The 24,605-nt window shown below is 37.9% G+C and overlaps 1 non-coding gene across 1 annotated transcript; it reads right to left on the reverse strand.

Moving 5' to 3' along the window:
* Window positions 1–901: 901 nt before the first annotated feature.
* LOC147824668 (U6 spliceosomal RNA) lies at window positions 902–1,008 on the reverse strand. The gene has a single exon (XR_015442107.1). It is a non-coding gene; the product is annotated as a U6 spliceosomal RNA (small nuclear RNA).
* Window positions 1,009–24,605: the final 23,597 nt, after the last annotated feature.

The raw sequence follows: 24,605 nt of genomic DNA on the forward strand, positions 1-24,605 counted from the left end.
TACAGGTGTGCACCACCATGCTGGGCCTATCAATCATCATTATGGTGTAACAATGACAGTATCAATATTACTTTTTCTTCACCCTAAGTAGTCCAAGCTAGACTGGAACTCACTGCATAGCACAGATTGACTTTGAACTCACGGGCTCCTCCTGCCTCAGCCTCCTGAATTCTGGGGTTATAGGTGTGCACCACCATACCCAGCTTCATTATCAATCTTATCATCATAGTGTAATATTGACAATATCAATACCACTTTGTTTTTTTTTGCCATACCAGGCCAATGTTATGTCTTTTTGAAATCTAAAGATTGTGCATTTCTCTATTGTGAACTTGCAACATTTTTTAGGCATCTCAGCTTTGTTCTTGCAAACAGTTTCTGTGCTGGTCAACTGGTTACTTTTTCGTTTTTCGATTTTTTGGGTTACTTTTTGAAATATGTGCAACAAATCTGTTTACAAAGTCAGTTTACTACTGCCCAAAGAAAGACCTGGTAGCTGAGTTCAAGGATAAATTTCTAAATTCAAGGTGTAAAATGTCTTCACATCTACCAGGGCATATATTTTTATACCATATTTGGCAGGTTTATTTGGCATATATTGCCAAAAGCTTCAACATGGACAAAATGATGCAAATTGTTTGTCAGTTGTCATGTATTCAGACTGTAAATTGCTTGACAGTTCAAAACAAACCTTTCAAAAACTGAGCAAATAGCAACCAAACTGTCAGATTTTTCTTTTCTGGTGGGTCTTTTTGTCATCAAAATGTAGGAAATTTTGAAGGAAACCAAATCTCTTGAGTGTCATTATTGTTCTGAAGATCTCAATGCCACATCTGTCACTTCTCCATAAATTCTTTATATTCTGATGATTAGAATGATAAAGTTCTGCTATAAGGGCTTTAAAAATATGGAACACTTCACAAATTTGCGTGTCATCCTTGTGCAGGGGCCATGCTAATCTTCTCTGTATCTTTTCAATTTTAGAATATGTGCTGCCAAAGTGAGCACTGCATTTAAAACTTTTTAAGAAGGTAGATATCATTAAGTGTTCTTATCATAGTAAAAAATAAATTTTATTACCTCAAAGTCCAAATTCTCATAATCTAAAGCAGATGATGATGTGGTTCTCAGATATGAAAATTCATGGTTCACTGTTCTTTTCCAACTGTGAGCCTGGGAAACTAAGGAGGCAAGTTATTTGCTCCCAGCCCTCCCAGCATACAATGAGGAGCCTAGCATAGGATAATAGCCATGGAATTCTGATTAAAAGGAGTTGGTGGGGGGGGGCAAATGAAAAGAAAAAATGAAACCATTAATGCAAACAGGTCTGAAATTTATCTATGAGAATATCAGTCAGAGTTTCGGAATTGCCCTGTGGGCTCCTGACTGTCCTCTGAATTATTCTTCCTTTTTCATGAAATATATTATGTGTTTTAAGGTGAATAGCTTATTGGTCTTTTTTTTTTTTTTTTTTTTTGGTGCTAGGGATCAAGCCCAAGGACTCACTCATGTTAGGCAAGTGCTGAGATGGATGGACAATGTTTGAAGTTTCCTAGAGTCCCTCTTGTTTAAGATTTATAAAGAATACCTTACTCTTCTGAAATAATTTGTGTGGTTGAGTACACTGACCACTTTAAAAAAATCTCATCCTTTGAAACTAACAAGGTTTAAATGAGATCTGAGGTTTTAGTATAGTCACACACTTTGACTTTTCTCTACTTCACACTTTCAACAGTCATTTTGGACTTTTGGCCACTTTTCACATTGTGAGGGGTTGAAAAGTGCAAAAATCATCCTGCTTCCTTTTGTATAAAATTTCCTTCCTCAGTCTATATTCCTTTTGCATTTTATGTTAAGCATCACGAAGAAACCAAGTGACACTTTCAATTCTTTGCTCAAAAATCTCTTGAGCGAAACATCTCAGTTTATCACTTACAAGTTATGTTTCCATGTGACCTCAGGATACTGTTTTGGAGAGTAGTTTGCCACTATCTCACAAAGATTTTCCTTTCTCCATCTCCAATAACACATTTCTCACTTCCTTCTTGGTTGCCACCATCAGCAGTCTTAAAGTCAGTTCTATTAACTGCCTCTTCATGGTGTTTATAGTTTCTCTACAGCATACTTATATTCTTTCTTGGAAACTGGATCTACCTTTTATAAACAAGCCCATGCTGGCTTGCTATAGAATGAGATCATGTGAAAGAAAGATGAATTGTTTAACTGAAGTTACCTTATTCAACCCAATAAAAAAACTCACTGTGGGTGCATGAGTGTTATGGCTTGCATCTAGATATACCCCCAAATCCTCATATGCTCATATGTGAGACTTTTGTGAATGACTGATACTGGATTAGTCCACTGATTGGTTTAGCATATTTCTGGGCATGGATGATGGATATACTGAAGAGAGAAGACCCACCCCAAGGATGATACTGACCAATAGGCTTTTAGCCTAGGTGGGATAAAAAGACAAATGAGGAAGTCTTGCTGTTTCCCGCCTGCCATGCTATGAACTATTTCTCTTCTGCCATGCTACCCTGCCTCCCACCCAGCTGACTATGGACTGAAACCTCTACAAATTGTGAGCTAAAATAAACCTTTCCTCCTTTAACTTGTGGGTGTCAGGTGTTTTGTGCCAGCAACAAGAAAGTAATGAAGACCATGAGCAAACCCACCAAGATCAGACAAGCCAGTACAGGTTAGAAGACCACTGTAGGTGGCCAATAAACTTGTAGGCTAAATAAATGCTTATTGCTCTATGCCACTGAGGTTTCACAGTTGCTTGGCAACATTACTGTGAAATATATAGCTGATACACAGAAGATTTACCTTTAGTCGTTTAGATTCGTGTACCCTTTGACCTGCTTTTGAAGGGGAGAACTGATGTTTCAGTAATAACAAAAGTCTGTCTCTATCTTTCTATTTCTGTCTTTTTCTGTCTCTCAGTCTCTGTCTTTGTTTTTCTTCTCTCTCTCTCTCTCTCTCTCTCTCTCTCTCTCCTCTTTCTCTATTAGTTTAGGCTGCTTTTAGAGTCATCAACCTGTGAAATACATAACTGTTCTTTGTAATTGCAGAAGGATACATCAGTTCTCCAAGTGGTCTCATTGAAAATCTACTCATTAAACTTGGATTAAGGGAGAGCCACCACATCTTTTCCCTTTGGAGGGAAGCTTATGCCAGTAATCACAGGAAACTCTTCTCTCAGACCCCCTGCTTTTCTTCAACTATTCAGTGCCCTTTAGGAAAGGTCCTTGGCAGAACCTTTTAAAACTCTAATATTGACATGAAAGTCCATTTTGGAATGTATACTATGATACTTGAAGCTTTTATTTTAATACTTGGTTACACTTACCTTGATTAACATCTGTCTCTTCTGCTAGACTGTGGTTCCATAATGCAGGAGCTCCTCCTCTGGCCCAAACCTCTAACATCAGCACCAAGGACAGTGCCAGGCATGCACCCTGACCCCCAATACTTGTTTAATGATTCCATGCGAATGAAAAGGCTACATCTTAGGTCATAAATATGAGTCTGCAAACTGCCTGTGTTTCTCTTTTATAGAACATGGGTGTGACCATTTTTCAACATAGCTTTTAAGAAGAGCCACATTAAACATCCCTTGTCAGAAATGCTTAGCAAGGTGGGATCTTGGTTGTTTTTCACACCCAAGGCATTGTTGCCTGGGAATGAAGTGAGTTTCGCATAAGTGAGAAATCTTCCCTGATGAGGTTTCCCTTAAAATTCTTCAACCTCAAAATCAAAGCACAAAACCAGAATGTGGTATCTTACAAGCATTACCAACATCTGTACTTTATTCTTCCCACTGTGTATATGAAGTGTCAACTCTGGCTCCTCTCTGACCAGAACATCTTTCATGAGACTACACAGAGGAGCAACGATGAAGCTCTTTTTGTTCTAATTTAAGGAAGCCCAATTAAAATGTCTGACTCACCCAGGCTGTTCATGGGGAACATTCACACTTTCATAAATTATGGAATGGGCTGTAAAGACTCTGAACACTACCTTGCAGCTGTTTTAGTATCTTTCTAGATAAGAAATGAATCCAGATTCTCCATCTTTTCAATTATTACCATTACTCATTATTATTCAAATGACATAGCATGATTCATGTCTGGAGATCAAGAGAGCAGGAGGATTTGAAGGGCAAACTATGAAAATGAGAGTGAAGAATGGAAGTGAGAAAGACAGGGATCAAAATCTGAGAATCAGTAAGTTCTCTGGATTACATTTACATTTTTTTTTGTAAATTGAGAGCCTAAATAATTTACTAAGTACTAACTTGTAAAGCTCTGGTAGCAGAGCCTAAAGCCTAAAGGATTATATTATTATGGAGGATATTTAAGATGCAAACAACCTGTAAGTAGATGGAGGTAGAATGAGGTGGTCCTGGACAAACAGGAATCATCTTCATTTCCTTTTTTTGTTTTGTTTTGTTTTGGTACCAGTGATTGAACTTGGGACCTTGTGCTTGCGGGGCAGGTGGTGGAACCACTGAGCTAAATCCCCGGCCCCAGGAGTCATCTTCAGTAGGAAGATTCTGCTTCAAAGAGGATGAAAGATCATAAAAGACTAAATGTTTTTTCTATATGATAGTTTAGGTATTATTCAGAAAATATTTGTTTTCCTTTCACCTCTAATTAAGGGTGAAGTATACCTCCGTACCTGCATTTATGTATTGGAGGGAGTTGGATAACTTGTTTGGGCTAATGAGATTTTTTTCAGACAGGGTCTGGCTGTGTAATTCAGGCTGGCCTTGAACTCATTATGTAGCCCAGGCTGGCTTCAAAATCATGGCAATCCTCCTGCCTCAGCCTCCTGAGTGCTAGGATTACAGAGGTGGGCTACCATGCCTGACTTGGGCTAATGAGATGTTAGTGAATATGATGCAAGCAGAGGTTGGACTGTGCCCATGGACTTGGTCTTTCCCTCTTGCACTTCTGTGATAGCCTTGTAATGAGCCTTCCCTGGCTCATTTCCTGGTCCAAGAAAGATGAGAACACATGGAACTGACCTAGACCCTAATACAGCTGGCAGTTGGGTGCAGTCAAGTTCATTGTGAATCAGTTGAGTTGTCTGTATGAGAATAAACAGTTGCCATTTTAAGCTACTGAGTTTTAGAGTGGCATTACAAAGCAGAGACTTTGGCTGGTTTTAGTCCTCTGTTTCTAGGAAAGTGCTTATAAATCTTGGAATTTCCTAATGATAAGAATGTGTTTGTTATTTGTGGTGTACCATTTAGATTAAACATTAATTTATGCTAATGAGATGACTCAGGTTTGGGGCTGGCTATGCCAGAAAGACCAGGCATGGAATTAGAAAGTTGAGGCTTTGACAGTCCTGGGAGGGGAGGGGAGCTGGAGATTGTGTTCAGTTACATGGCCAATGATTTAATCAATTATACCTTCATAAAGAAGTTTCAACCCAAACCCCAGATACTACAAAATTGGTGAGCTTCCCTAGCTAGTGTCGCACATCTGTGTGCTTGGAGGGCGACACAGCCTAGAGATACAGAAGCTTCATATCTAGGCCCTTCCCGACCTTGCCCTTTGAGCAGTCATAAGTGTAGTGTTTTCCTGAGGCTCTGAGTTGCTGTAGTCAGTTATTGACTGAGAGGATGGCAGAAATCCCTGACTTTGTAGCCAGTTGGTCAGAAGTGTTGGTAGTCTGGAGCTTGTGGATGATGTCTGAAGTGACAGTAGTGTTCCCTTAATTTGTGAAATTTAACTTAACTCTGGGTAGTTAGCATAAGAATTGTGCTATATAAAATTTGCTATATATCAATACCTGACTGATAGACCCAATCTACATGAGATGATGATCAAACAAAAAACATATATGAATATTTTTTGCAATGCTGGGGCTCAAATTCAGGGCCTTGTGCATGCCAGGCAAGGATTCTACCACTGAACAGCACCTTACCCTCTCTATAAAAAATTTACAAATTATAAATGCAATGACAATTTAGGGTGTCATCATAAGTAAATCTTAAGTAAATCTGTCTCCTCCACAGGACAGAGTCTATGCCTTCTCCATACTACCTTCTCAGGTCCTTCTCTTTTGAGTTTACGAGGTTTTCTTATGGCTTTAATTACTTCTTGGTGATGGTTATGTTTGGAGTTGTGCCATTCTTATACTGTGAAGCTGTGAACTTCTCGAGGTTAAGAGTGGTAGCTGACACCCCCAAGTATTTCCTGGTACACCTAGGACAGTTCCTGACATTGCACAAGTCTGACAGTGTCTGACTTACACAAGTTTGAGCATGAGTCAATTGCTCACTCTATTGGCTTGGTTAGAACTCATTCCTTTATTCACTGACAAGACATTCTTTCATCAAATAGTAGTACTCACTACAAGCCCAAAACTATTTCAGGCACTTGAGATACAAAGTGTCTGATCTAATGGAGTTTATTTTCTGGCCAGAGAGACATTTAATAAATTAATAGCACATGTCTTAATATGTCAGAGAGTATCAAGAGCTATGTTGGGTGTTTTTTTTTTTCTATGAGAAGTGCAAAAATGCTTGCTGGATATTTGGCATTTGAACAAAGATCCCAAAAAGTGAGGGAGCCATGTGCCTTTCTGAGGGGAGATGGACACAGGCAGCGGAAACAGCTTAGTGAAGGCCCAGAGGTAAGAGTGTGCTTGCAGGATGTGGGCATTGGTAAGACTGGCAAGGGTGGGGCAAGGTGAGCCAGGGGAAGCCATGCTGAAACTGAGGCCAGACAGAGTCTGAGGGCAGAGTATGAAGAAGAAAGTCAGGGCAAAAACATTGACTTTGATATTTTAAAAGCTTTCTTTCTTTTTCTTTTTTATGATGCTGTAGCTCAACCCCAGAGCCTCTCTCATAGCAGGCAAGTACTCTACCACTGAGCTATATCCCCAGCCTGGTTTTGATTTTTAAAATGAGATTTTGAAGTCTGTCTCCATCTTCACCTTTCATCTGTCTGTTCCTGGCATTTCCCTACTTCAGCCACTGTCTCATGTAGAAGTCTCTCTCTCTTAGGCTCAGTCCTTGATAACCCAGACTCAAACCAGACCAGTGGGACCACTCTTGCCCTTTTTGAGATACGAGGTGGATAAACATTGACTATTCAATATCAGAGTCATCAGTTCTCAATCTTCAGCCATCAGCATTAATGGTAGATAATATTAACTTCTCTTCTTTCTTTTCATCCTCTCCCCTTACTGAAGAACTCATATTAGAACATAAACTACTAGAAGGCCAGAGTTATTTCTCACATTTTTATGCCCCTGTAGTACTGAGCTCTGTGATGCAAACATTTCTGGTGAGAATACAAATGTATACGCAATCGAGATTGACATGACACATGCCAGAAGAATAAGGAAAGTGAATAGCTCACTAGCCAGAATGAGCCGAGAGGCATCCTTGAGGAGGCCAGGGACCCAAAGAGTGGTTGAGACTTAGAGAACTGTAAAGGAGTGCATTCCAGGAAGGACAAAGGCAAAGGAGAAAGAGGTGGCAGGCATCCCAGGAAGGGGACTGGTGACAGCGAAATACAGCTTTAGTTGCAAAGGTGGCCAGTCATAGCGAGGTAGATTACTAGCTGCAATGACCAAGAAAAGGCAGGGAAAATAGACTTCAAGGCTTAAAAGGAAACTGTCTCACTGATGGTGTGTATCCTGGGAAATGTGGAGTGTCCATAAAGTGGGGAAATGCAGCGCTGATTCTTAAAATCATTTGGTGATTTTGAGGTGGCAGTATAGTGAACCAGAGCTAACTTAGCAGGTAAGAAGTGTAAATTTAGATAGAATAGGGCTGGGGATTTAGCTCAGTGGCACCACACCTGCCTTGTAAGCACAAAGTGCTGAGTTCAATCCCCGGTACCAAAAAAAAAAAAAAAAAAAAATGGATAGAAGACCTGGGAGGGATTTGGCAAATATTGCTCTAATATGGCAGGTAGCATCTTGGCTATGATTTAGAAAACTGAATGGGAGAGTCTTATTTTTCACCATGGGGTTGAGAAGAAGTTCTTACTTATTAACTTTTCTCAGTTGATCTCCTATGGATCCCATTGCCTCCTGAATATGGTTCTCCAATTTAGCATGATGTTGAAAATATTCCTAAGTATATGCACCTGAGTGTAAGACTTTGCAATTTCTACCTTACCAAGAATATCTGAAACTTGTCTATGAGCCTCAAGTTAAGACCATTTTCTTTAGGAGGCAGGCAAAATTGATAGTTATTTCTGTCTTACCAGTGAAAAAATGGAAACTCAGAACAGTCAAATGACCTGTTTTAGGTCACATAGTAATCTAGTGTCAGGTTTTGGACTAGAACTGAGGTTTCCTGATTCCTTGTCACCACAGTATCCCTTGGAATGCAATCAGCATTCTTCTGCCCAAAACTGCCAGGAGTGTGGGCCTTTGCTGGGACACACTGTTGTAATGTGAGAGGTGGCTTCTGGTCCAGAGTTTTGAAGACAGAGCTGAGGCATAAGGAGGATGCACTACAGAATGCTTAATTTCTTCATCAATAACCTTGGTAGACTTGCCAGTCCTTGCAAACACTGAGAAATTGCCTTGTCTTTGAATTTTTCATCGCATTACTATGCTTGCAATCAATATATGAATCTCTACAGTCTTCTTGCCCTTGGAAAAGGAGGCATCAAAGGCTATTTGTATTCTAATACTGCCTTTCATTTATTTGCTGGAAGAGAAGTTGAGAGCCAGGACTTGCCAGAAGACAGGAGACACTTTCACTATCCTTGTTATGTGTCTCTTTGTTCCTGTCACAGCTCACCTTTCTGTTTAAAGAGCAGCCAGAACTGTCCCGAAACCTATTTGTGTAGGAGAATATTTGCATTTGCCACCTAGACAACCTACCTCATTCTAGGTAGGCAAGAGCCCTATTCCTAACATATACTTTTGTTTAATCAACTGGTAATTGACATTTGTGTGGGTATTAATAATGGTGTTAATAAATGTTAATAATGCATACATACAGCCTTATGTAAGCAATTTCATGGGAATGTTGGGCCCATGGAAAGCACTGTAACAATGCTCTGATAGTGGGCTGACAGACAATGTGACAGGCAAGGAAAGACACTTTGGTATCAGGGTATCTCCTGGATAGCAGCATGTATGGAATCTCCCCTTTTCTTCTATGCATAGGAAAGCCCTCACTCACACTGAACATTGTGGTGGCTTGCTCACCCTCAATGACAGCTCCTCCTGTCATCTTTCAGAGGCTGAAAAACTAGATAAGAAAAATTTCTACACCACCTTGGGTTTAGAGTTCCAGTGATGTTTAGGCTACACTCATTGGATGAATTTGTACAAATTTTTTCACTTGGAACCTAGTGACATGAGAAGAGAGGAAGGGTGTGGGAGTCTCTTTTGCTGGTGGTGATGGTGCTTGAGGTGGCATGATTGGACCAAGTCATGGTCATTCAGTGAGGGACAGGAGGTGGAGCTTCGTGATCTATCAGCGCCCTGACAGGCTGAAGTAGTTCTTCAGGAACAACTTGATGCTTAGTCTGGAATCTTTTCCTTTGGCCTTCCTGACAATTTTGGAACCAAATTTCCTTCGTCATCCCTTCCTGCTACACTAGATAAACTGGATTCTGTTGCATGCACCCAAATTCTGATAAATTTATTGATGGGTATGAGAAATGACTGCAAGAAATATGTTTTCAAGGCATTGGGAATCTGGGTTTAACTATCTGACCTCGTTGGAGTTGCAGACACTGTGGACCCAATTGCACATTTTAAAGTGGACATCTAACTTTTAAAATAATTTGTAAATTAATAAAAATATAAATAAAGCAAAAATGCTATAATTTTTTACATACTGTAAATGCAGTCTTGCTATGCAGTCCAAATTGTGCTTGAACTCACTATGTAGTCCTGGCTAGCCTCAAACTCCCTGCAATCCTCCTGCCTCAGCCTCCTGAGTGCTGTGATTATAGGTGTATGCCACCACACCTAGATAACAGCCAAATCATTCTTTTAAGCACACCCAATGAAATCTAGCTATCATAGTCATTTATTATTCTCAGTTACCCATTTTTAGAAGTACATAGTCTTCCACAGAAATTTCATGTTTACATTTTTATCCTGGAATTTGTATTTCTATCTCACAAATGCCATAAATTATATCCTAATAGTATGTGTTTATGCACAAACACCATTTAATGTTTTCCCTAATTCTCTGCCAAAATATAGGTTTATAAATTTTAATTGTTTGATATTTTCTGTGATCATAAAAATCTTCAAGTTTTAGAATTTCCTTATGACTCTTATTACCAAAATTATTAGTATATAATCAATCAAAACAATATGAATTCTGGGTATAGTGGTGCACACCTGTAATCCCAGCACTCTGGTAGGGTGAGGCAGGAGGACCACAAGTTCAACCCAGCATGGACAACTTAGTGACTTAGTGAGACCCTGCCTCAAAATAAAAATTTAAAAAAGGACTGGTATAACTTTGGTTAAGTCTTCAGTACCAGATGAAGCCACTTTTTTTTTCTGTTTAGATTATGCCTATTTTTTTTTTACTAGAATGGATAGTTTCAACAAATTCTATACCAGTTTTTCATTTATACACACATATACAACTACTAAAAATTATTTACATAGATAAATAGTGAAAATGGAAGAATTTTTTATAGCAATGTCATTCAATTCTTTGAACTCTTCCCCAAAATAAAATAGTAATTAAAGTTATTTTAATTATTATTATTAGGAAATTCTAATGGTCCTCCTTCACTTTTTAAAACGAAACAATAGAAACCTCCAAAGTTGCAAACAGAAAAAAGAAAAGTTTTGCCTAGTCATTAGATTCATTCATTTTCTCAATTTCTGGGAAATGTACCAAAAAGGCTTTACCAAGACTAGAAATGATTATTAATTATATTTACTTCTCTTTCCCTTAAAGAAACTTTATTTAACTTTATAATTTAAAAAGATTTGGGAGAATAAGAATATTCTTTATTTCAATATATTTTTACCAATGCTTTTTGTGATAATGTATTTTTATCTTCTCATATAATTTAAATATATTTTGATAAAAATCCTAGAGCTGCAGATTAAGCTCTTTCAAGTTATCAAAAATGCTTGCCATACATTCTAATTGGCAAAGCTAATGTTCATGGTCAAATTGATGAGCCAAGTTAGATTTAATTTGTGTTAGAAATACTCTGACCTCATTTTTCAATTCAAAAAAGCATGCTGTTATGAATCCCTATGACAGCCATTTAACTTCTGAATGCCTATGTCTAAAATAGAAGGAAAACAGGGAAAAGCAAGAATCTGTTTTGGGCGCTTACCACCTAAGCGATATCAGATGTTTCCACCTTCAACTGCTCTTAGTCATGGGAGTGCTGTTTAGTTTTCATGCCACTTTCCATAAAGATTGATCCATTTTTCACCCAGATCTAGGAAATGCAAATGGTGTGGTTATTACAATACATCTCTCCATTCTACATTACATGAGGGCACCTCCACACAAGCCATTTGTTTCTAATGCCACAGTCAATCCTTAACTTTTACATAAAGATAGGAAGTATTTATCATAATATGTCTTAGATTAAGGAGGTTTTGTGCTGCAAATATTTGGAAGATTGTCATCTCTTCCTCTTGGATTGTTCCCTTTACAAGGATGTAGTGTCCTTCTTCGTCTCTCTTAATCAGTGTTGGTTTGAAATCTACTTGATCTGCCAAGAGGATAGCTACTCCTGCTTTTTTTTGGGTTCCTGTCACATAGAGTATTGTTTTCCACCCTTTAACTTTCAGTCTATGAGTTTCCTTTTGAATTAAGTGTGTTTCTTGTATGCAGCATATTGTTGGATTTTGCTTCTTGACCCACTCTGCCAGTCTATTTCTTTTGATTGGTGAATTGAGACCTTTAACATTGATGGTTATAACTGAAATGTATTGACTTGTCATTGCCATGACTTTTTCTTTTTGTTGGGTTCTCCCCCTTTACATTTAATTTCTTGTCATGCCAGATGGATTCATTCTGCTTTGCTTCCTGGGGTTGTGATCCTCAATGTGTGTTCCTAGGATATTGTGTAAAATTCTTTGGAGTGCTGGTTTGGTATTCACGAAGTTCCTAAGGTGCTCTTTGTCATGAAAGTATCTTATTTGTCTATCAATTTTGAAACATAGTTTTGCAGGGTACATCAATCTGGGTTGGAGGCTGTTTTCTTTTAGCGCTTGGAATATGTCACTCCAAGCTCTTCTTGCCTTGATGGTTTGTGTTGAGAAGTCTGCTGTGATTCTGATGGGCTTTCCTTTGTATGTGATTTGTTTCTTTTCTCTGACTGCTTGTAGAACTTTGTTCTTCTGTTGTGTTTCTGGAATCTTAACAATTATATGCCTATGGGTAGATTTTTTTTGATCAAGGCTATTTGGAGTCCTATATGCCTCACTTATCTGTATGTCAAGCTCTTTTCCCCTGCTTGGGAAGTTTTCTGCTATTATTTCTGTGAAGAGATTTTTTATGTCATCTGCACTCTCTCCTGTTTCTTCATTGACTCCAATCAGTCTTATATTATTCTTCTTTGCATCATCTAGCAGCTGCTGGATTGATTTCTCATGTTCCCTTATAATTTTGAAGCAATTTTTCTTTTCCTGGTCATTAATTGCAATCTTATCTTCTATATCTGAAATTCTGTCCTCACATTGGCTCATTCTGCTGTGTAGACTTTCAATGGAGTTTTTCATGTCCTGGAAATCTATTTGTATCTGTTTTATGGATTCCATTTGTTTCTTATGTTGGGATTCCATCATGTTCCTGAGCTCCTCTCTAGATTTATTAATCATGTCTTGCACTAGGGGCACAGTTTCTCCTGTTATCTGAGAAATTATTTCTGATTTCATTTTTTCCAGATCCCCTTTTGTTGCCAGTTCAGTGAGTCCAGGTGGTTGAGTATCAGAGTGTTCTATCTCATTTCCCTTTGGGGTTGCTGTAGGTGATCTGGAAGTCTGGTTTTGAGACTTATTTACATGTTTTCTCATTTCGACTGGGGCGGGGGGCTGTTAGTGCCTGCACGGATTACCTTCTCTGATCTGGGAGAGGTGGGACAGGGGCTGGGAGCAATGGTAGGGCTGGTGAGCCAAAAACCCTTTCCTCTGGGCTGGGAGCAGGGAGAGGGATGGTGACTGGGAAGCCCCTTCCTCTGGATCAGGAGCAGTGGGACGATGGCTCAGAAGCCCCTACCTCTGGGCCGGGAGCAGTGGGACTCAGTACCTTGGTCTGGTGGTCTGGTGTCCTCTGTGTCTTTGTAGTGTGGAACCAGGTGGCTGCCTGTCTGCAGCGGGGTGATTCGGCATCTTCCTCGTGACTCAGGACTTTGGTAGGGTGTGCACAGACCTGCCTGTCTGCAGTGGGCTGATTCAGCATCTTCCGCATGACCACGTGTCTTCTCATTTCAAAGGAGGTGGGTGGTGTGTGCTGCGGGCATCCATGCGGCTCACCTCCTCAGCGCTGGGGATGGTGATAAGAGAGCCTGGAAGGCTCCTCCTCAGCACTGGGGGCAGCTCTGCTTCTCTGCTCCTCTGCACCCAATGGGTGGTGGTATGGCAGCCTGGAAGGCTCACCTCCTCCTTGGCGCTGGGGTCAACTCTGCTCCTTGGTGCTGGGGTGGTGGTAAGGGGGCCCAGAAGGCTCCTCCTCAGCGCTGGTGGCAGCTCTGCTCTTTGCCATGTTGGTAGAGGTTTCAGTCCATAGTCAGCTGGCTCCAATGCAGGGATGACAAACAGGCTGATTGCTTCCTGGAGGGATGCTGAGAAGAGCTGGGATCTTCCTGGACTTTGGTTGTTTTCTTGAGCACAGGTTTCCTAAGGTTCTGTGTGTTTAGGAGAAGAAAGGAGGATGTAGTTGTTATCTTTGTTATAATCTTTGTTATCTTTGCTTGCCAGACCCACATAGTCACTATGGTAAAGTCTTACATGCAGTGGCATCTGGTATACATGGCTGATTATTCCACATCGGCACTAGATTTTATACTCTAGGAGATAGAATTTAGGTACACATTAATTTGTGCCATAAAAAGTTAAGGATGTGTTAATGCACAAAGCTTTGTTCTTTGAAAAGAGTTTTAAAATTGACAAATTCTGAGCAACAACTTTTTTGTAAAAAATGGATGTCATTGTAGATCTAATATATATATTAATGCTTTTTTATTTTCTACATTTTATGCTGTTTTGACCTCTGGGGCCTTGCTGACCTAGGGAAAACTTTCCCTCTCAGGGCTAGCCATTTCCTAAAGTTAATATAAAAACTCATGTACAGATGCTCCTGTCATATACAAATAAGCCAATCCACAGCCATACCCCCTAGAAACCTCTTTTTTGGGCTCTCATATGCCCAAACATTTCCTTGCTTGAATCACCCCCAGGGGTGGGTATCAAACAACGGGGGGTGGCACTTACACCCAGAGTTTACTGAAACTATTCAAATTAGCCAATCCTAAACCTCTGCTGCCCATCAGTTTCCACAGGGAGGACAGTGCTTTCCCCTCATTCCTTCTGCCCTGGACTGACCTTGGTGCTTCCTCTCTGGTCCTATATGGAATGCAGTGCCTTCTTCCTGTAGGGAACTGTGAGTACAAACTTCTTCCTTCCTGATTATTTCTGGGTCTGCATGTCTCAGCACACAGGATTAAAATATGGACATTTTACAACACATCAAAAATATTTTCTAAAAAAGTCCAAATTTCAACAACGGTTAGACTACCCAGATAGAAAATCAATGAAGAAACAGCAGGCCAAATAGACATAATGGAAGCATATGGAATATTCTACTCAAAGCCAAGAAATACATATTCTTTTCAAGCATGCATGCAGCATTCTCTAGGATAGAATATATATTTAGACAAAAATTCTTCACAAATTTAAGTTTTAAATCATATAAAGTATTTTCTCTGACCAGAATTGTATGAGCTCAAAATTCATAACTGAGAGAAAATTGGAAAATTCATAAAAAAGTAGAAATTAAATAACACATTCATGGTTACCCAATGGGTCAAAAAGAAATTCAAAGAGAAATGAAAAAGAAAACAAAACATGCCAAAATTTATGGATTGCAGCAAAGGCCGTACTAAAAGTTCAGAGTGATAAATGCCTATATTAGAAAAGATCTCAGACAACCTAACATTGTATCTCAAGGAACTAGAAAAGAACAAAATAAGTAAAAAAATTAACAGAAGGAAGGATATAATAATGATAGAACATTTTTGAAGGCCAGTATTATCCTGATAATAAAGCCTGACAAAGACACTACAAAACAGAAACAAACAAATAAACAAAAGAAACCCTATAGGTCAATAATACTGAGTGGGTATCCTTGTCTTGTTCCTGATCATAGAAACAAAGCTTTCATAACTTCAATTCAATATAGAACTTGAAATTTTAGCCGCAGTAATTTGGCAAGTAGAAGAAATAATCAATGAATTTAGAAAGGAAGAAGTAAAACTGTTTGTTTGAAGATGACATGACTTTATACACAGCAATCCCTTACAACTCCACCGAAAAACTGAGATTTAATAAATGAGATCAGTAAAGATGCAAGAGACAAAGTTAATATACAAAAGTCAGTTGCATTTCTATGCAATTGCTGCAACCTACCTGAAAGGAAACTAAGGAAAGCACCAATTTACAATAACATAAAGAGGTACATAGGAATAAATTAACAAAAGAAGTGAAAGACTTGTACACTGACTACAATATGTTGATAAAAGAAATGAAAGAATATACAAATAAAATGGAAGACCCTGCCATGTTGGTATATTAGAAGAATTACTATTGTTAAAAATGCTCATACTACCCCAATTTACAGATTAAATTTCTGTCATAAAAATCCCATTTATATTTCTTGAGATGCATAAAATAATCCTAAAATCCATATGGTACAGTGAAAGGCCCAGAATTAGACAAAAAAATCTTGAGAAAGAGCAAATAGTGAGGTGTAAAATTTTCTGATTTGAAAATATATTTTAAAACCACAGTTGTTAAATTAGTATGATATTGGCATTAAAGCAGACATATAGATCAATGGAGCAGACTAGAAAGCCTGGAAATAAGTCTACATATTCAGTCAACTGATTTTTTTTTTTTTTTTGGTATGGGGGATTGAACTCAGGACCTCGTGTTGCGAGGCAGGTGGTGGCACCACTGAGCTAAATGCCTGGCCCTCAGTCAACTGATCCTTGAGAAGGGCTTCAAAAATGCAGAATGGAAAAATAGTTACTTGAAATGTTGGGGAAATTGGCTATTCACTGCAAAAGGAAAAAATTGGACTCTGCAATGGTTTGGATCTGGATGTTCCCCTCAAAGCCTCTCTCAGTCAGAGGTGGCTGAATCTGGAATGTGTGATGCTGGGATTAAGGGTGTATGATGACTAAACCACTACATGTGAGTGGTTTAGCACCACACTAATTCCAAAAGTCTGGATAGGATAAAAGGGGCAGAAAGAAGCGGTGAAATTCCTCTTGTTACCTTTGCTGCCATGTTGTTTCTCCTCTGTGATACTTGTTTGCCATCCAAACCTTGGAGCCAGCCAATTATGGACTGAAACCTCTATGAACTGTAAGCCAAATAAACACCTTTCCCTCCAACTTTGGGTGTTGAGTATTTTGTCTTAGCAACGAGAGAAACGTAACTAACACAGACTACTACCCCAAAATCAACTAAAAGTGAATTAAGATTTAAATATAATACCTGAAAGTGTACCTTCTGTAAGAAAATATAGGGGAAATTTCATGAAATTGATCTTGACAATGATTTCATGGAAATGACACTAAAATCACAAGCAACTTAAGCACACAAAGACAAGTGGGATTACATCAAACTAAAAAGATTTTGTAGCATGAAGGAAATGAGTGAAAAGACAACCCAGGAATGGGAGGAAATATTTGCAAATCATATATCTGGTAAGTAATTAATTTCCAAAATATGTAAGAAATGTCTTTATTATTCAGCACAGAAACAAATAACCCTACTAAAATGGGCAAAAGACTTGAATAGGCATTTTCCCCAAGAAACACAGAAATGGTCAAAGGACATGAAAAGGTGCTTGACATTACTAATCATGGGGGAATGCAAATAAAAACACCATAGGATACTACCTTATATCTATTAGGATGGCCAAGTAATACTTTTTAAAAAGGTGAGTGTTTGGCAAAGAACTCTGCTACACTGTTTACAGAAATGTGAAATGGTGTGGCTACTGTGAAAAATAGAATAGTGGGCCATCAAAAACTGAAAATAAAAATATCACATTGTGATGGTTAAAATTAATTGTGTCAACTTAATCAGCTTAGGAACCACCAAGGGGATTAGGATAGCACACTTTTGAGGGTGTCTGGGTAGGTCATGAAGGCATAACGTTGGTTAGTGTATCTGTTCCATTTCCCCTTCTTCTCTGGCACTGTTCCTTTACTTTCTGGATTCCAAGAGCTGAAATCTTTGCTCCACTATGCCCTTCTGTCATGATGTTTTTCCCTTGGAACCAGCTGACTATGGACTGAATACCTTGAAACCAGAAGCTAAGTTAAACCTCTCATCTTTTAAGTTGAGGCCATTGTACATTGTGTCACAATGACATGAAAGCTGACTAATACAGAAAATTGGTACCAGAGTTGCTGTGAGTGTACCTGTCTAAGTGGTTTAGAAATGTTTGGATGTGGTTTACAGCAGGAGTTTGGAAAGGTTTGGAGATGCAAGCTAGAGAAACCCTAGAATGTTGTAAGCAGGGCTTGCTGGGCAATTATGGTCAGAACTCAGAAGACCAGAATGATAGTAATGTGGATAGTAAAGGCGAATCTCGTGAGGTTTCATTTGAGAGAGAATTCTTTTGGGTTAGACTAGAGGCCATGCATGTTACACTCTGAAAAAAAGGTCTACATTTTGCCCATGTCCTGAGGCTTTGTATGAAGGTGAGTTTAAGGGTTGTGGACTACTGGTCTGGTGGAGGAAATTTCAAAGCAGTCCAAAATTCAGGCTGTGGCATGGGTACTGCAGGCTGTTTTCATCCAAATTTATACTGAGAATCAAGGGCAAAAGGCCAAACAGAAAAAGTTGTTAAATTTAAATTTTGGCTGAGAAAGAACCATTTGTAAAGTTGGGGCTAACCATGGTGTGGTTGTTGAAGAGACTGGTGCCATTAAAAAGAAACCAAGAAGAAACATGCTTTCAGGATATCTTGGGAATCAGCAAAATCCTACCCACTCTAGGCTCAAAGGTGGAAAAATATAAACATTTCCTTTGATGAGAGAGCCCCTGGGCCTCCTGCTCAAGAAAGGTCACATATAGAATTGGTTCCCTGGGATTCATTTTACTATACTCAGACATCCAGTCACTCACATGTTGCTGCTGTTTGGTCCAAGGGGCCTGGCTACTACCTGTGCTAACGGCAGACCTTGATGTTGTCCACAAGATGCTGGTTTTACCAGCATGAAGAATGCAGGAGTTTTGGGATCAGGGAAGCTTCTACCCAGATTTCAAGAGAAGGCCTGGGAGGCCAGTCAAGGAGCTACTTAGAGGGCAACATGTGAAACTGTGGGAATGAAGCTGAAGGTGCAGTGGAGATCTCAGAAAGTCGTAGATACCAGGGACATAGAACATCTGCCAAGGAAAACTTCAGGTTGTGAGCAGAGCCAACCTAAGAGAGAGGCTATATAGGCTGCAACCAGCAAGTCAATAGGGGTTGGGCTGCCCAAGTCCTCTGGAGCTCACATCTTAGCTCCAAGTGTCCTGGATGCCAGATATGGAGCTACAGGATTTAATGTTTGCTCTGTTGGATTTCAGTCTTGGTTTGGTTAAACTCATTTCATGAATTCAATTCATTTCATATTCCTCCATTTTGGAATGGCAGTATTTACTCTGTACCATTGTACCTTTGAATTATATAACTTTTTTTTCTTTTTACAGAGGTTCACAGCTAAGAGTTTGCCTAGAGTCTCAGAAGAGATTTGACTCGGACTTTTGAAAAATGTTGGAATTGTTGAGACTTTGAGGAAGGGATTATAGCCTTCTGAGTTGTACACAGAATAGTTGTAACACATTATGTATAATTATTAGCTTGTTTTTGTGTTTACTTGGAGATTAAGTGTGGTTTAAGGAGATGTGTTTGGGGGTCAAGTTGGTAAGGATTAGAATGCAGTGATTAAGCTTCACTATGTCAATTTGGTTGGCTAGGGAGCCACCAAGGGAATTAGTAACATGCACTTTTGGGTGTGTCTCAGTGGGTCATGAAGGTGTAACTTTGGTTAATATATCTAGTCTCTTTCCTCTTTCTCTCTGGCACTGTTCCTTTGCTCTGCTTCCTGGATGCTAAGAAATGAACATCCTTGCTTTGCCATATTCTCCTGCCAGTGATGTTTCTGCCTTGGACCCAGCTGATTATGGACAGAATCCCCTGAAACCATGAGCCAAATTAAACTTCTCCCCCTTTAAGTTATGGGTATCAGGTATTGCATCCTCATGACAGGAAAGCTGACTAATACACATGTGGTCCAGAACCCCCAACTCTGAATTATATATCCAAAAGAATTGAATTCAGGATCTCAGAGAGATATCTGCATTCAGAATTATTCACAAAGGCTGTATGGAAACAACTCAAATGTTTATTGGTAGGTGAATGGGCAAAAAAAATGTGGTATATGCTTGTATGTAAAATGGAATACTATTCAGCTTTAATAGTGAAGGAATTCTAAAACTTGCCAAACGATGGAACTGGAAGACATTATGCTAAGTGAAATAATCAGTTACTGGAAAGAAACTGAAAAAGCCTGCTCATATGAAATATCTAAAACAATCAAACTGATAGAAGTAGGAAATACAATGGTTATTTCTAGGAAGAATGACGGGGAAAGAGGACTTGCTGCTCAATGTGTATAAAGTTATAGTTATACAAGATGAGTAAGTTCTAGATATTTGCTGTAAAACATTGTTACTGTATAGTTAACCTTATACTGTTGTTCGCTTAAAATTTTGTTAAGAGATTAGATCTCATGATACATGTTTTGGCACATATGCAAAAATGAAGAGACATGTGGAAGTTTTTTGAGATGATGAATGTATTTATTATTTTGATTATGGTAATGGTATCATGGATGTATACCCATGTCCAAACTCATCAAATTGTATTTGTTAAACATTGTATTTTTATGTATATAAATTATAGCTAAATAGCTATAAAAGATGAGATGATATCATGAGCAATTTTGTTAATACATTTTAAAATTTCAAGAGAAACATAATTTATAGAAATTGATGAAAGAGAAAATAAAATGTCACTATCCTACATCAAATTAAGGAAGTTGAATGTATATTTAAAAAATCTTCCCATAAAGAAAATTCCAGATAAAGATGACTTTACTCCTGAGTTCATTCTATTTTTAATTATTTTTGAGACAGGGTCTCACTGTGTAGTTCAAGCTGGTCTTGAATTTACTATGTAGCCTAAGATGGCCTTGAACTTGTGATGATCCTCTTGCTCCAGCCTCCTGAGTGCTGGGATTATAGGCATGTACCACCACACACAGCTATTTTTTAATTTTTAAAAAATGTTAAATGGTATTTACACATGTCTGTCCTATTTATTTCACGTAAGAGTGTGGCCTCAATGTGCATCCATTTAGCTATAAAAGTCTCGAATTTCTCATCTTTATGGCTAAGTAGTACTCCATTTTATTAAAAAACCACATTTTCTTTATCCAGGCTCCAATTGATGGGCAATTGGGCTGTTTCCAAGCATTGTGTGTGTGTGTGTGTGTGTGTGTGTGTGTGTGTAAATACCGAATATTTTCTCTGGTGTGAGAAACTGAAAGTGTAAATAAGGATCGAAAGGGCTAATAGATAATGTGAAATAGGAAGAAAAGGTCCAAAGGGAAAGTGGGAGGGGTAGGGAAAAGGAAAGAAGGGAATGGAATTAATATGAGAAAAGGAAAAAATAGAAACAAAGTCTTTGTAAATAGGGAGAGGTGGAGGGCTTGAAGGGAATAGGAAAAAATAAAAACCAAGATATATTATATAAAGGTACAAATTTCCAATAATTAATGTCATTATATTGTATACCTAAAATGTACCAATGAAATTAATTTAAAATATTTTAAATGAGTGTACAGAATTATAGTTTCAAAGATGATTCTATTTAATTTCCCATTATCATAATTTTGGTTAATTATGTCTATTGAAGCAAAATTATATTGTAAATTAAAAATTAGAGAACATACTCTTTTCATACATACTGACTTCATACTTTGTTATAACCAAGACAAAAAACCAGTAATTTAAATATTTTTCACAGATTTAGATGGATTTCCAACTTCTCAATAAATTAATAAAACAATCGCAATTTCAATGTGAGTAAGAAAATGCCTTGGGTTAGCTATGTATGTGGTCCTTTTTTTTTCCCCATTAAGTTTATTGGTACATTTTTGGTATAAAATACAGTTACATTCATCATTGGGATCTTGTACCTTTACATGAGTCTCTTGGTTCTTATTTTTTTCCCCTTCCCTTGCCCTCCCCTCACCCCCTCCACCCTTCACTATTTGCAAAGACCTTGTTTCCATTTTTTTCCTCTTCTCATATTTTTTCCTTTCCCTTTTTTCCCTTCCCCTACCCCTCCCAATTCTCCTGCTCTTTTAGACCTTTTCTTCCTGTTACACAATATCACTTATACATTTTTAAAATTACAATATTAAGATCTAGGAGACATTACCACAGATTATACAGAATTTAAAAGGATATAGAAAGCATATTACAAAAGTCTTTTTTGAAATAAATTTGACAACGTCTAAGAAGTACCTTGGAAGACAAATTAATGAAACTAACTCTGGAGGAAATATAAAATTTGAATAGCACCTATTAAAGAAAGTATATTCCTAGCTTGAAAACCTACCTGTATGACAACAGCAGCCTCATAAACATTTTAACTGATAAATTATATCAAACAATTAAAGCAGAAAAAAGAAGGAACACTTCTCCCCTCATTTTAGGAACTCAACATTGTGCTAATCCTAAAACTGGATAAAGATAATAGAAGAAAAAAGTATGAACATAGATAGAAATTTGTTTAATAAGACAAACTATTAGAAGTCAGATCTGGCAGGATGTAGAAAGTGGTTTTGTTATAGGGATGGCAGTGTTGGTTCAGCATTGGAAGATCCACCCCCAAAAGTCATCATTTTAACAGAGGAAAGGAAAACGTCATATGATCCTGTCACTAGTTGGAGAAAAAGTATTGGACTAAATTCTACAGCTGTTCATGGTAAAAGCTATCAGGAGACTAGAAGTAGAACAGAACCTTCTCAACAGATTAAAGACATGTACTCCATACTTCTAGCGAGAATGCCTTATATAAATGGAGAAGATACAATGCTTTCTCCTTAAGGTGGGGAACAAGGGCAGATATGCTTACTCTTTATCTGTCCATTAAACTTTGAACCCTAGTCCCCACCAAAATAGTCTGGCAATAAAATGACACAACTAGGATAGGATTGGCAAGATAGAAGCAAAATCTTTATATGTAGATGAAATGATCATCTACAGAGAAAATACTAAGAAATCTCTAGGAGCCCCTAGAACTTGTGTTTGAATTTAGCAGGATTAGAAAACACAAGGTATATATAAAAATTCAGGTCTGTGTATACTTGGTATAAATGAAGAGTTGGATATTGAAATTTAAAAGTTTTGTAGGAGTACAAAGGACCTAGAAATGTTAAAAACAAAAACAGTGTTGGAAGACTTTTAGTACCTAATTTTAAGACTTCTTCTAAAGCTACAGTAATCAAGGCAGTGTTGGTGTAAGGAAAGACATATAGATCATTTGAATAAAACAGAGAATCTAGAAATAGAACCACACATATATGGTTCAGTGAGTTTTGAAAGATTATTTAACATTAGCATTTTATAGAATATAAACTCAATTCAAGAGCTGAGGAAGAGATAGTGTTTTCAGCAAATGGCACTAGAACACCTGGTATCCATATATAAAAAAATTAACCTCAACTCTTTATTTCCATACGTGAAACTAACTTGAAGGAATCTATGAACTTAAATAAGAAAGCCTAAAAGTATAAAACTTTAAGAAGAAATTATAAGGGAAAATATTTATGAATTCAGGGTAGGCGAGAACTACCTAGGATACAAAAAACATGATGTATAAAAGAAAAAAATTGATAAATGGGATTCCATCAAAATTTAGAACTTTAAATGACATGATTAAAATGAAAAGTAGTCCTTAAACAGACCATATTTACAATGCATATAACCTATGACCAGAATATATAAAGAATTCTTAGAGCTCATTAATAGACAACTCAATTAAAAAGTAGACATAAGAAGATGATAAATAGCCAGTATAGCACAAGGAATGGTGTGCAACTCTAGAATCAGAAAAATACTAATCAGTACAATAATAAGATTGAATTATACACTCATTAGGGAGATGAAGTTAAAAGTTTTAAAAGCCTTGTCATGACTTTTTCTTTTTGTTGGATTCTCCCCCTTTGCATTTAATTTGTCACACCCAATGGATTCATTCTGCTGGGTTTCCTGGGGTTGTGATCCTCATTGTCTTTTCCTAGGGTATTGTCTAAAAGTTTTTGGAGTGCTGGTTTGGTATTCATGAAGTTCCTGAGGGGCTCTTTATCATGAAAGTATCTTATTTCTCCATCAATTTTGAAAGATAGTTTTACAGGGTTCATCAATCTGGGTTGGAGGCTGTTTTCCTTTAGGGTTTGAAATACATCACTCCAAGCTCTTGCCTTGAGGGTTTGCATTGAGAAGTCTGCTGTGATTCTGATGGGCTTTCCTTTGTATGTGATTTGTTTCTTTTCTCTCACTGCTTGTAGAATTTTATTCTTCTGTTGGATTTCTGGAATCCTAACTATTATATGCCTATGGGTAGATTTTTTTTGATTAAGGCTAGCTGGAGTCCTATATGCCTCACTTACCTGTATGTCAAATTCTTTTCCCCTCCTTGGGAAGTTTTCTGCCATCACTTCTGTGAACACTTTTTTTATGTCATCTGCATTCTCTCCTCTTTCTTCATTGACTCCAATCAGTCTTATGTTATTCTTCTTTGCACCGTCTAGTAGCTGCTGGATTGATTTTTTGTGTTCCCTTACAATTTTAAAGCAATTTTTGTTTTCCTCCTCACTAATTGCAATCTTCTATATGTGAAATTCTATCCTCACATTAGTTCATTCTGCTGTGCAGACTTTCAATGGAGTTTTTAATCTCTTGGAAATCTGTTTGTATCTGTTTTATGGATTCCATTTGTTTCCTATGTTGAGATTCCATCATGTTCCTCAGATCCTCTATTTTTTTTATCTGTGTCCTCTCTAGATTTATTAATCATGTCTTGCACCATGAGCAAAATCTTTGCTGTTATCTGAGTAATTATTTCTGTGATTTTTTTTTTTTTTGGTACCAGGGATTGAACTTGGGTCCTTGTGCTTGCGTAGCAGGTGTCAAAACCACTGAGCTAAATCCTCGGCCCATTATTTCTGATTTCATTTTTCCCAGATCCTCTTTTGTTGTCAGTTCAGAGAGTCCAGGTGGTTGAGTATCAGATTGTTCCATCTTGTTTCCCTTTGGGGTTG

This window comes from Heterocephalus glaber, unplaced genomic scaffold (genome assembly GCF_053883595.1).
Source record: "Heterocephalus glaber isolate CG9 unplaced genomic scaffold, H.glaber_assembly_v1.0 deba00001532, whole genome shotgun sequence".
NCBI lineage: Eukaryota > Metazoa > Chordata > Mammalia > Rodentia > Bathyergidae > Heterocephalus > Heterocephalus glaber.